The sequence below is a fragment of the Meles meles genome, chromosome 8, assembly GCF_922984935.1.
Source record: "Meles meles chromosome 8, mMelMel3.1 paternal haplotype, whole genome shotgun sequence".
Taxonomy (NCBI): domain Eukaryota; kingdom Metazoa; phylum Chordata; class Mammalia; order Carnivora; family Mustelidae; genus Meles; species Meles meles.
In genome coordinates, this window is record NC_060073.1 from 33,548,174 (window position 1) to 33,559,463 (window position 11,290).

The 11,290-nt window shown below is 41.7% G+C and overlaps 1 pseudogene; it reads left to right on the forward strand.

Moving 5' to 3' along the window:
* Positions 1 to 7,606: 7,606 nt before the first annotated feature.
* LOC123948677 lies at positions 7,607 to 8,383 on the forward strand (annotated as a pseudogene).
* Positions 8,384 to 11,290: the final 2,907 nt, after the last annotated feature.

Consider the following 11,290-nt stretch of genomic DNA (forward strand, 5'->3'; position numbering starts at 1 on the left):
CTGAAAAGAAGGGGAAAAGGTTGAATAAGTTCTTATTGATGAGCACGGGGTAAGGGACAGGCATATGAATCAGGTCCCTTAGATCAAAAGTGAAAGAAGTTCAACCCAGAATAGTTTAGGAAAAAGAATGGGCATTACACACCATCTAGAGTAGAATGAGGGTGGAATTAGTCCTCCCTCAGGGAAAATTGGAAAAGGACTCAATTTCAACCAAGAGTTGATCTTTCTCCGGGGTGGCACCCTTCTCTGCTGGATAGACTGTCTTCTTCCAGGGGCTGGGAACCTGGTTGATGGGTGTTCATTCTTCAAACTCTTCAAATTCTGTTGCTTCCACCACCTGGAGGAGGTGTATCCTCTCCTTAGTTTCAGCTCTAAGCATTTCAGGGAAGGCTGCTGATTGGCTTGGCAGAGGTGCCCACTAGTGGAAGAACTGAGGCCAGGGAGGCAGGATCCCCAGGGGAACACATAAAAGCTGCCTTTCCCAGAGGAGAGGAAACACCTGGCAACAACCCTCAGAATGTCCTCTGCGGTGAGGCTCTGACCGGGTGGCCGGGCTACCACACACGGTCACTCTGGTTGTATAGAGTGCCCTGCACAATAGTCCCACTGGCCTGGGGAGAAAACTAAATGCCAGCCAGCTGTATGAAAGCACTTCATTTCTCAAGGAAATATACCCCCAAAAGGTAGCAGCAAAAGCTATCTTGCCAAATGTTTATCTTCTAGGAGAGGGCGTGGCAAAATTCCACTGGGAGAAAGGATATGCGCATGCCAGAGAAGCCCTTCTGTGTCGGAGCCTATGAGTGCAAGGCTCTGGCCTGGGGTGACCCATAATTCCACACCCCCCACTCCCCACCATCTTTCATACTGATGTAACAGAGTGGGAAACTTCACTCAGTCACTAATATGAATGGGAGAACTATCAGCTAGGAGTTCTCTCTTCACGTATCAGAGAAATGACTGCCCTCCCAATGTTGTTGGAGGCATATTCCAAATTGTCTGAGTTGCTAATGTAGGGGGACCCCAGTCACTTTGGTGACCGCTAGCCAGGATGATGAAATGGCTCCAAACCCACTTCATCCCTCCTGGTTTAATCTTCCTCAAGCCCACAACCTCTCACCTGCTCTCCACTGCTTGCATCCCCTCATCTGGGCACCCAAAGCCCCTCACACTATGGCCAAAATCTGCCTTTCCAGGTCGGTCTCCCCTGTCTCCCTCGTCTCCCCTGTCCAACTCGGTCTCCCCTTCAAGCCTGTGTGTGGGCCATTCCTCTACCCAGAATGTGCTGCCTTTTGCAACCTTTCCTATTTGTCTTTTAAGAAGACTTTTCTGACTCCCCCAAGAAGAAATGTCTTCTCTGACTCCCAGAACTGATGGTTTGTACTTCCTTAGGGCATTTGCCACACTCTGTCTTAAGTAATATTTGTACTTGTTATATTCCATTCTTCCAGGGAAAAGATCCTTGAAAGAAAATTTTTTAAAAATGGTGTGGCAAATATGAGATTTCTTTTTTTTTTTTTTGAAGAATTTATTTATTTATTTATTTGAGAGAGAGTGAGAGAGAGAGAGAGAGAGAGAGAACGAGCAGGGAGAGGGGCAGAAGGAAAGGGAGAAGCAGACTCCCTGCTGATCAGGGAGCCCGTTGCAGGATGTGATCCCAGGACTCTGGATCATGACCTGAGTCGAAGTCATGACTTATTTATCTGACAGAGAGAGAGAGAGAGAGAATATAAGCAGGGGGAGTGGGAGAGGGAGAATCAGACTCCCCACTGAGCAGGGAGACCAATGTGGGCTCCATTCCAGGACCCTTGGATCATAACCTGAACTGAAGGCAGATGCTTAATGATGGAGCCACCTAGGCACCCCACCACTGCCTATATGAAGGTATTTAATCCTCAGTACAGGTGAAGAATTTTTACAGATGAAAAATTGAGACCAACCGAGTTTTCATAACTTGCCCGAGGTCACACAGCTGAGTCAGGATTTCAACTCAGGTCCTGCACCTCCTTAATCCAGGCTCCAAATCACTATTACTCCACTTCTCATGGAGACACAGGTGCATTTCCTGCAAGCCCAACAAAGCTCCTTCCAAGACAATGTATTTAATTTTTACTTCTAATCTTGTATTCTTTTCTTAAAGAGGCCCTTAGGACTGACTGTATTAACTTCAGGTTGTAGAAAACGGTCTTGCTCATCTTTGAATCCTCCTAAATCTTGCTTCATAAGCCTGATGGGAACATTTCCCGGGCATTCTCAGCAGTGTCGCTGGATCCTTCCCACAACCTGAAAATCAGGCCTGCGTTTACAGATGGGAAAACTGACCTCAGAGACACTGATTGCTTCTGCTTAAGGCCACCAAGCTAGTAAGTGATGGAGCTGGAGCTGAAACCAGGGTTTCTGATCCCATATATCATGCTTCCTCTACTTAGGTATTTGCTGCCTGTGGGTTCTGAAAGCCTTTCCAGTGCTTCGTGGATGGCACTCCTCGCCCCCCGCCCCATGCAGACCCATTTGAAGAGCACTCCATCACAGCCAACAATTATCTAAATTGAAGTTGTCCATCCTGCCTTTTAAGTTCTTCTCCAGATAATGAACCTTTTCAACCAACACAGGGTGCTTGATGTTAATCACACAGAGAAATGCGACTCAATCCCTTCACCTTTGAATAGATAGAGCCTAAAAGGTAGAGAAGTGCATTTAACTTCCAAGCCCTCATCTTGATAATTTCTTAGGGGACACTTCTTCAACTGCCTGTATTCCAGAGGCTTTCAAAGCCCTCAAGCAATTGCTAAATGATAATAGAAATATGTTTGCCTCCATCTAGACATTTTTTGTAAGTAGCCCATAATTTATCATTCTTTATTATTACAGAAGGCTTCGGCTTTTCAGCTGATATGTAAATATATTCCCAAAGCAGAGAACACCTGGATCCCGTTAATAATGTCTAAACACTGACCCTGGAGAAATCACTATGTCCAGTCGTATCTATGGACACGCCAACTGTAAGCATCGTGCAGGGAAACACCTCCACCAGCAAGGCCCTTGTCTTCTTTCCCAGATGGAGGTTGTCAGTGGGAGAAAGGTAAACAGAAGCAGTGGCTAAGAACCCAGTCTGCTGAGTTAGGTCAGCCTGGGTGTGACTCCAGCTTCACACTCTGTGGGTGACTTACCCGCTGTGTGGCTTACGAAAATTGCTTAGCTCCGTTCATTGGTTCCACAATGTTCACTGAGTACTCAGAGGGTGACCAGTGTTGTAGGTACTGAGACAGAGGAGGGAACAAAACAGAACTACCTCATTGAATTTTCATGTGTCCGCAAAATGGAAATAATTGAATCACCTACCTTCTACGGCTGTGTAAGTGTTACAACGCAGTGTGGGGCTGGGCTCATACTTATTACTATAAAAATTAATAATCTTTTAATTTGATTCTTGATTTTCAAAACATCTCAGGGTAGTTCATATGATAATCTTTGGAGGCTCTGCAAATTCTGTTTTTCAAAAAATTTTTAAGGGGTTTCCTTTGATGGGGCCTGGTAATAAATAGTTTCTGGGGCTTCAGGCCATGGGTGGGAACCGAGGCAAGAGGTGGGGCCTCAGGAGGGGTGAAGTACATTGGGCAAATCCAGCCATTGCAGAATGGCCTTGGCCTAGATACTCACTTCGGGTTCCGCGTGGAAGGGATTGCGCTGATATTATTTTACCTCTGGAGTTTCTGTCTACCCAGAACACTATTCTAGCACTTAACCTAAATCCCTGATGTGGCTCACATTCGTTTTGTTTCCTCTTGCCCTCTGGGTCTCAGGGGTGGAGGGCCGAGTTAGATGGCCCAGCTGAGAGATGCACACTTCTGCCTAGGTCTCGGTACCTATGCTCTCTCTTCCAAGAGAGAATGTGCCACGTGAGTAGACAGGCGGTGGGGGGTGGGCAAAGGTATTTGGTAACAACTCCTCTGTTCTGTTCTTTAATAATAATTATTTTAGTTGATTGAATGTTTCCTGTGTACCAGTGAGCTGAACAAAGGTGTTTGCATGTATCGTCTCACTTAATGATCACAACTGAATGAAGTCCCTCCCCACTACCTCCACCCCATTAAATTATGCCCATTCTAAGGATGCAATAAATGAGGGTCACAGTTGTCAAGAGAATTGCTAAAGACCTTTAATGTTTGACCACAAGACCCAAGCCTCATCTGCTATATGAGAGTGGATACAAACCATTAGCATCAACAACTTCTATCAGCTTTTTGTAAAACTGTATTTTTTTGATTAGAGTGTTCCATACAGGAAATTTGAAAACTGTACAACATATGATAGAAAAAAAGAAAAATAACATCCAACCAAAGATAAATTCTCTTAGCATTTTGAAGTACCTGTTTTCTGCTTCATTTTGCTTTTTAACAATTTGAGGTTGTCCTGTTTACCTTGTTCTGTACTCTGCCTTAAAAAAAAATTGACTTCATGAACGTTGCCCCATGTCATTAAAATTTTTCCACCCAACCTATTTGGTTAAATATTTATAATACATAAATATTATACCATTAGTTATTCAACAGTTTTCCTCTTGTTGGAAATTAGTCTGCAAATTTTGCTGTTATAAGTGTGATGAGCATCATTGTACAAAATTTCTTTTTTTACGCCCTCAGTGGCAGCCATATTTGTCATTTAGAGGTGATTTCCTCCTGTGAGAAGTGTCATCATTTACATCTTCTGGTGGTTTAATCATGATGACCTTCACGGGTCATTGGAGTGACACATTGTACCTGCTGGGAGCAGACGCAGTTGGGCCTGGGGTGTGAGTACCCAGACCAAAGGCCAACAGCAGGCAAAGTGACAGGACCCACAGCCATTCCTCTTTTTCTATTCTGGGCTCCGTTTGTTAAGGATTTCCCAGAAAAAGGAGGGATGAGCAAAGGGGAGAGAGAGCTCATGTGTGGCTGCTATCCTGTACCTCTTAGAGCTCACCACTGGCTGCCACAGAACCAGGTCCCCTTGGCACCCTGCCTTTGACACCTGTGGCTGTTGCCTCCTGGGGCCCAGGCACTGCACTTTGTGGCCCCAGGCCATTGCCTTCCTTCGGCAGCAGATTCTTACCTACCAAAGATTAAACAGAGGACAGCAAACAAAACACTTTCTTTTGTTCCTTTTCCTCTTCATTTCCAAAACCTAATCCTTACTTGGTCGAACTCCCTTTCCTTATTCAAAGAAGGGGACTAACTTCTTTTACTGGGGGCAATGAGGGGAAAGGAAAAAAGGAAAGAAAGTAGAAATACATCTGGTAGACCACACCACCAGTTTATCTCCAGCTTCCTGCTTTCCCCAGTGCAACTTTTTTATATTTTAAAATATTTTATTCAACAAAATTGATTGAATGTGTAGTATGTGCCAAGTGTTGTGCTTAATGCAACAGGGGATAGAAATGGCCAAGGCTCATCTTAAAAGAAAATTTCATGTAACTCTGCTTTGATCAGCTGATTTTTCAGAACTGTAGAACATTGCCATTTACTGAGCATCTGTATTAGGTTCTGAAGCAGGCACATTTAATACTCACAACATTGCTATCCTGTAGATACCACTGTTCATGTCTTACATATGGGGAAAACTGAATCCTCTAGAAACCAAGTAACTTATGCAAAGTCATAGAGCCAGGAAGGAATAGAGACAGTGTTCAAATTCAGGTTTTTCTAATGCCAAAGCCTATGTTCTTTTCTCTGGATTGTACAAATACTTATAATTGAAGTGTGGACTGGTTCTAGAATATTCCACTACAATCTACTTCAATAAAATATTTGATTTCCAGCTGAAATAACAATTTATATAAAAATGAAATGGTTGAGAAAGAAAAATTTTCTCTTCTTCATATAATATTTAGAAGAAATATTTCCCCCCCAAAGGGTTTAAGCAAATGGTGCTCAAGCAAATGGAACTCCAATTTAACCTTAAGAAATTTTGTTTCTAAATTGTATATTTTGTCCAAAGCAGGTTGGAGGATGTTTCACTGGAAGTTTGTAGTAAAACATCGCCCTCTTATGGGCATATGGGCATCATACATTGGAGATGGATACAAAGGATTTAAACGTCAGAACAAAAGTAAAATTATGTGCCCAATGATGTAATGAAAAGCTGTTTTTATCGTTTATCAGGTGTATATTTTATTCTTCAAAGTGACTCCTCAGAATGGAGGCCGAAAGACATTTTGGAACCGGCCAAGCAATAATTTTCCATCCATTTTTATGGAGGTGTCTGAATGCTGGGGACTACAGACACACCTTAAGGAAACTATAATACCTGACTAGAATCATAACTATATTAACAAGCCATAATAATGCCTAAACCATCAAAATCAAATAGTTCCAATGAATCCTGTATAGGAAGTTCACATTCACAAGTTAAATGGAAAACGAATACATACAGTGAATATAGGTCAGCATTTGAACTTTGGAGTCAAGTAGACTCCATGTGATTCACTTCTCTTTCATCTATGAAGTGTGTGACCATAGGCAAGTTACTGAATTATTTGAGCTTCAGTTTCTTCATTTGAAATCATAATTAGAAAAGTATCAGCTTAGGGGTGCCTGGGTGGCTCAGTGGGTTAAGCCGCTGCCTTCAGCTCAGGTCATGATCTCGGGGTCCTGGGATCGAGTCCCACATCGGGCTCTCTGCTCCGCGGAGAGCCTGCTTCCCTTCCTCTCTCTCTGCCTGCCTCTCTTGTGATTTCTCTCTGTCAAATAAATAAATCTTTAAAAAAAAAAAAAAAGAAAAGTATCAGCTTAAGTGAAATAAGCCAGGCAAAGACAATATTTCATGATTAACACTTATATGTGGAACCAACCAAAAAAAGTCAAAACTCTTGGAAACAGAGCATGGAAAAGTGGTTACCAGGGCCTGGGTGGGGGAGGTGGGAGTGGTAGGGGGACCGGTGTACAGGGGAAATATGGAGAGGTTGGTAAGAGGATGCCAACTTTCAGTTTATATGATGAATAAGGTCTCAGGATCTAACACTAAATAGGGTGACTATAATTGCTAATACTGTACTGTGTAATTGAAAAAGTGGCAGCTAAGTAGGATGGGTGGGAAGATGAAATGAGAGAACACCTATCAAGGGTAGCATGTTGCTAAGAGTTAGACTCATTAAGTATAAAATGGTACTTTATTATAAGGTCTGTCCCAATTCTTAATTGTACAGAATCAGTTCTTTTAGATTTGAAGCCCAAAAGTAAAAAAAAAAAAAAAAAAAAAAAAAAAAAAAAGCCCCAAAGTCAACAAGGTAGAAGTGTAAGAACTGGGTTTTGTTGTTTTTGTTTTGTTTTATTTTGTTTTGTTTCCTGAAGTGTGTTTATTTTTACCAAAGTTTTGGCTAATAGCAAAGATTTAACAGTCCAAATATTTCTCTAAATTATACAAATGTTGAACTGCATGGAGAGCTAAGGTGAGCAGACATGGGTGCTTCTCCTCCCCAAACCCTGTGTAAAAATCACTTACCAAATGCTTTCTCATTTGCATCCAGACTCCAATTCCAGAGTCTTGAAGCTAGATCTCCGAGGCAGAGCAGTTCTAAAGCAGTAAGAAAGCATTTCAATTTGGATCACTTATTTGCACGTGGAAATGGGGAATGGACTGTCAGACTAGACTTTTGTCCAGCCTGCCTTCATATCAGTCCTTTCTCATTGTTATTCTAGGTTTGGACTGTGCTGGAAAGACACCTGTATTATTATTATTTTTTAAAGATTTTTATTTATTTGACAGAGAGAGATCACAAGCAGGCAGAGAGAGGGGAAGCAGGCTCCTTGATGAGCAGAGAGCCCGATATGGGACTCGATCCCAGGGCCCTGAGATCATGACCCGAGCTGAAGGCAGAAGCCCAACCCACTGAGCCAACCAGGTGGCCCAAGACACCTGTATTATATAGGCTGTGGTTCAATGAATTTGTAAATACTGTACCTATGAAAGGATTTAACACTGAAAAAATTAAGGTAACCTTGGGAAATTCTAGAACAGTCACTTTTCTCTTCTGGGATGTAGGTGGCCAGGAGAAATTAGGGCCACTGTGGAAGTCATATACCAGATATGGATGACATTGTGTTTGTTGTAGACCCTGTTGTTGTTGAAAGAATGGGAGAAGCCACAACTGAACTTCATAAAATAACCAGGGTATCAGAAAATCAGAGAGTCCCCACACTTGGAGCTGCTAACAAACAAGACCTGAGGAATTCACTGTCTCTGTTGGAAATTGAGAAATTCTATGGATGAATTGAGCTCATCAACTCCCTGGCATTTGCAGCTCACCTGTGCAATCATAGGAGATGGACTAAAGGAAGGATTTGAGAAATGATATGATGTGATAATTAAAAGAAGAAAAATGTTGCAGCAACAGAAAAAGAAGAGATGAGTTGTAATCCTTTTCATATCTGTGTGGAGTAGGTTTTCTCTGGTTTGATGTTGACAAATGCAAGAGTGTCTGCAGCCTGGTCTGCCTGCCCTCCTGGATGCTGAGAAAGCCTTGTTTTGTTGAACAATCAGATGCTCAACTCTTTCGCCTTGTGGAAATGCGGTGTTTCTTAAAATGGTCTCTCCTCCCTACCCAACAAATCCTTTGGTACTACCATTCTAGGAAGCCAAGCATGGATAGTAAATTGACCAGAAAACAGTTATGGAAATTGGTCCTGAAGTTAGTGAAATAAGATTGTGAAGAGTGAAAATAAATAAATAAGTTATACAAATGTTAGAGGTTTATATTTTCCCAAGGAAATAGATAATATCTCTACAAAGATATTTTGGAACCAAAACAAAACAAAACAAAACAAACAAAAAAAAAAACCAAAAACCTGAGAAATATGCCAACCTGTGAAATTCATGACAAAGATAATCTATGTTTTTTTTAATTTCAAAATTGAAAAGAAGTTTTAAAAATATATCAGTATAGAATATAAAAAAAATGAAAGCATCCAAATATCCCTATCATAAGTGATTTAGAATATCCAGCTTTCTAAAATACCCGTATCAGAAGGTCACTGTACATTTTGTTTTTTGGCACTATTATCATTGGAAGGGACACACAGAAAAGGCTGAACTGGGTCTTGTTCCCCTTCCCTGGTAAAACAACTGCCTCACATTCTCTATTTCAACATATAGAATTAAGTGCCCTGCTCAGTGCAGAAGGGAAGGAGAACTGGAGCTGTTAATGCTTAAATTTAACTTTGCTAGAAATGTATTTATAAATACATTTATAAATAAATAAATAATAAATAAATAAATACATTTATAAATCACTAATTTGAGGCAATAATATATCTTTAATTGCTTGACAAGTCAATTAACTCAGATTCAACTATTAAACATTTCTGATCATTTAACCTAGGAGGGAGTTCTATCGGACATAGGGTTACAGAGAAAATGCATCAGGTATACAAACAATTCTCAAACATTCTAAATGCTTTAAAAGCAAGTAATACCAACCGAAACACCGAACACTAATGTCTTAATGAAAAGCCTCTCATTTTTTATTATAGAATTTCAGATCCTAGTGGCAAATTACCATAGTCCACGCTACCTTCATCCTTCAAAGGAGGTTAAGGTCCACGAGAACTAGAGAGTGAGCAGCTTCTGCAAGAATTTGGAAGAGGAATAAAGATGTGGCTAGGTCACAGCTACTTGTGCTCCTTCTTTAAAATGCATGGACATTCCGAGGCCATGAGTTTCAAACAGTCCATTTTACCCTTGAGCTCTGGTGGTTTTGATTGTGCTATGAATAGTTAACTCTCCTTCTGGTCACTACTTTATTCACTTAATGGGCAATCATGGGGAAAAAAGTGAAAATGACTGACTCATGAGACTGAATAGTCCAAGACTGACTTCAGACATAGCCAGATCCAGGTCCCCAAATCCTACCTGTCTGTGGCTTCTGATTTTACCTATGTTGCTTTCACTCTAAGGTCAATTCCCCCCCCCCCCCCTTTTTTTTCCCCTAAAGATTTTATTTATTTGACAGACAGAGATTCAAGTAGGCAGAGAGGCAGGCAGAGAGAGAGGAGGAAGCAGGCTCCCTGCCGAGCAGAGAGCCCGATGTGGGGCTTGATCCCAGGACCTTGGAATCGTGACCGGAGCCGAAGGCAGAGGCTTTAACCCACTGAGCCACTCAGGTGCCCCTCTAAGGTCAAGATTCTTTTAAGATTATTTATTTATTTGACAGACCGAGATCACAAGTAGGCAGAGAGAGAGAGAGAAGGAAGCAGGCTGTCCACAGAGCAGAGAGCCCCAATGCGGGGCTCAATCCCAGAACCCTGGGATCACGTAAGGTCAAGATTCTTAAGTGGTGTCTGGATAAGCCTCCAACAGGTCCAGTCCTTTATCTGTAACATTAGAAACTCTCACTAAAAAATAAGTATCTCTTTTTCTCTGGGCCCAGCAATGCTGATGTTTTGATGTTTATTGGCTTTAATCGGCTCAGCTGATCATGTATTCACCCTTGAAACAATCACTAAATTTGGGGAGATGGTGCACTCTCAAAGGCGAGGACTTGGTGATGTGCCCACCCCTGGAATCACAGAGTGAGGTCAATGCCACCTGAACACGGGCTGAGAGTACGAGTGTGGTTGCTCAAAGGCACATTTTGGTGCTGACACCAAAAGGGGGAATTGATACTAAGCATGCAAAACACTACTGAGCTTTATTTAACGAGGATGGTGAAGACAAAATGAAAATGAAAAACAAAAAACAAAAGCATATTCAAGAATGTTCCAAGGAGGGCACCTGGGTGGCTCAGTTGGTTAAGCAACTGCCTTCAGCTCAGACAAGAGCATGATCCTGGAGTTCCAGGACGGAGTTCCACATCAGCCTCCCTGCTGAGCAGGGATCTGCTTTTCCCGCTGACCCTCTCTCTCAAATAAATAAAATCTTAAAAAAAAAAGTTTCAAGGAGGAGCTAAATGGATTTGATAATATGGATAGTAGAAAGGAGTGAAAATGATTGAGTTAACATATTCACGGACTCACTTAAATCCAGAAATATAGAAAGAAAAAAAAAATCTAATGAAGGAATCACACTCTGATTTAGAGCCAGGATCTTTCTGGGAAACAATCTGGAATAGAGACTAACTGGGTTATTGTATTAACCAGGGTTCTCCAGAGAAATGAAAGAAGGTGTATGTGTATAGATTCAAAGAGACAGGGAGAGACACATAGAAAGGCACACACAGATTTTTTAGAGAATTGGTTCCCATGATTGTGGGGCTGGCTAAGTCCAAAATGTGTTAAGGAAGAGTTGATGATGCAGCTTGAGTCTGAAGGCAGTCCAGAGG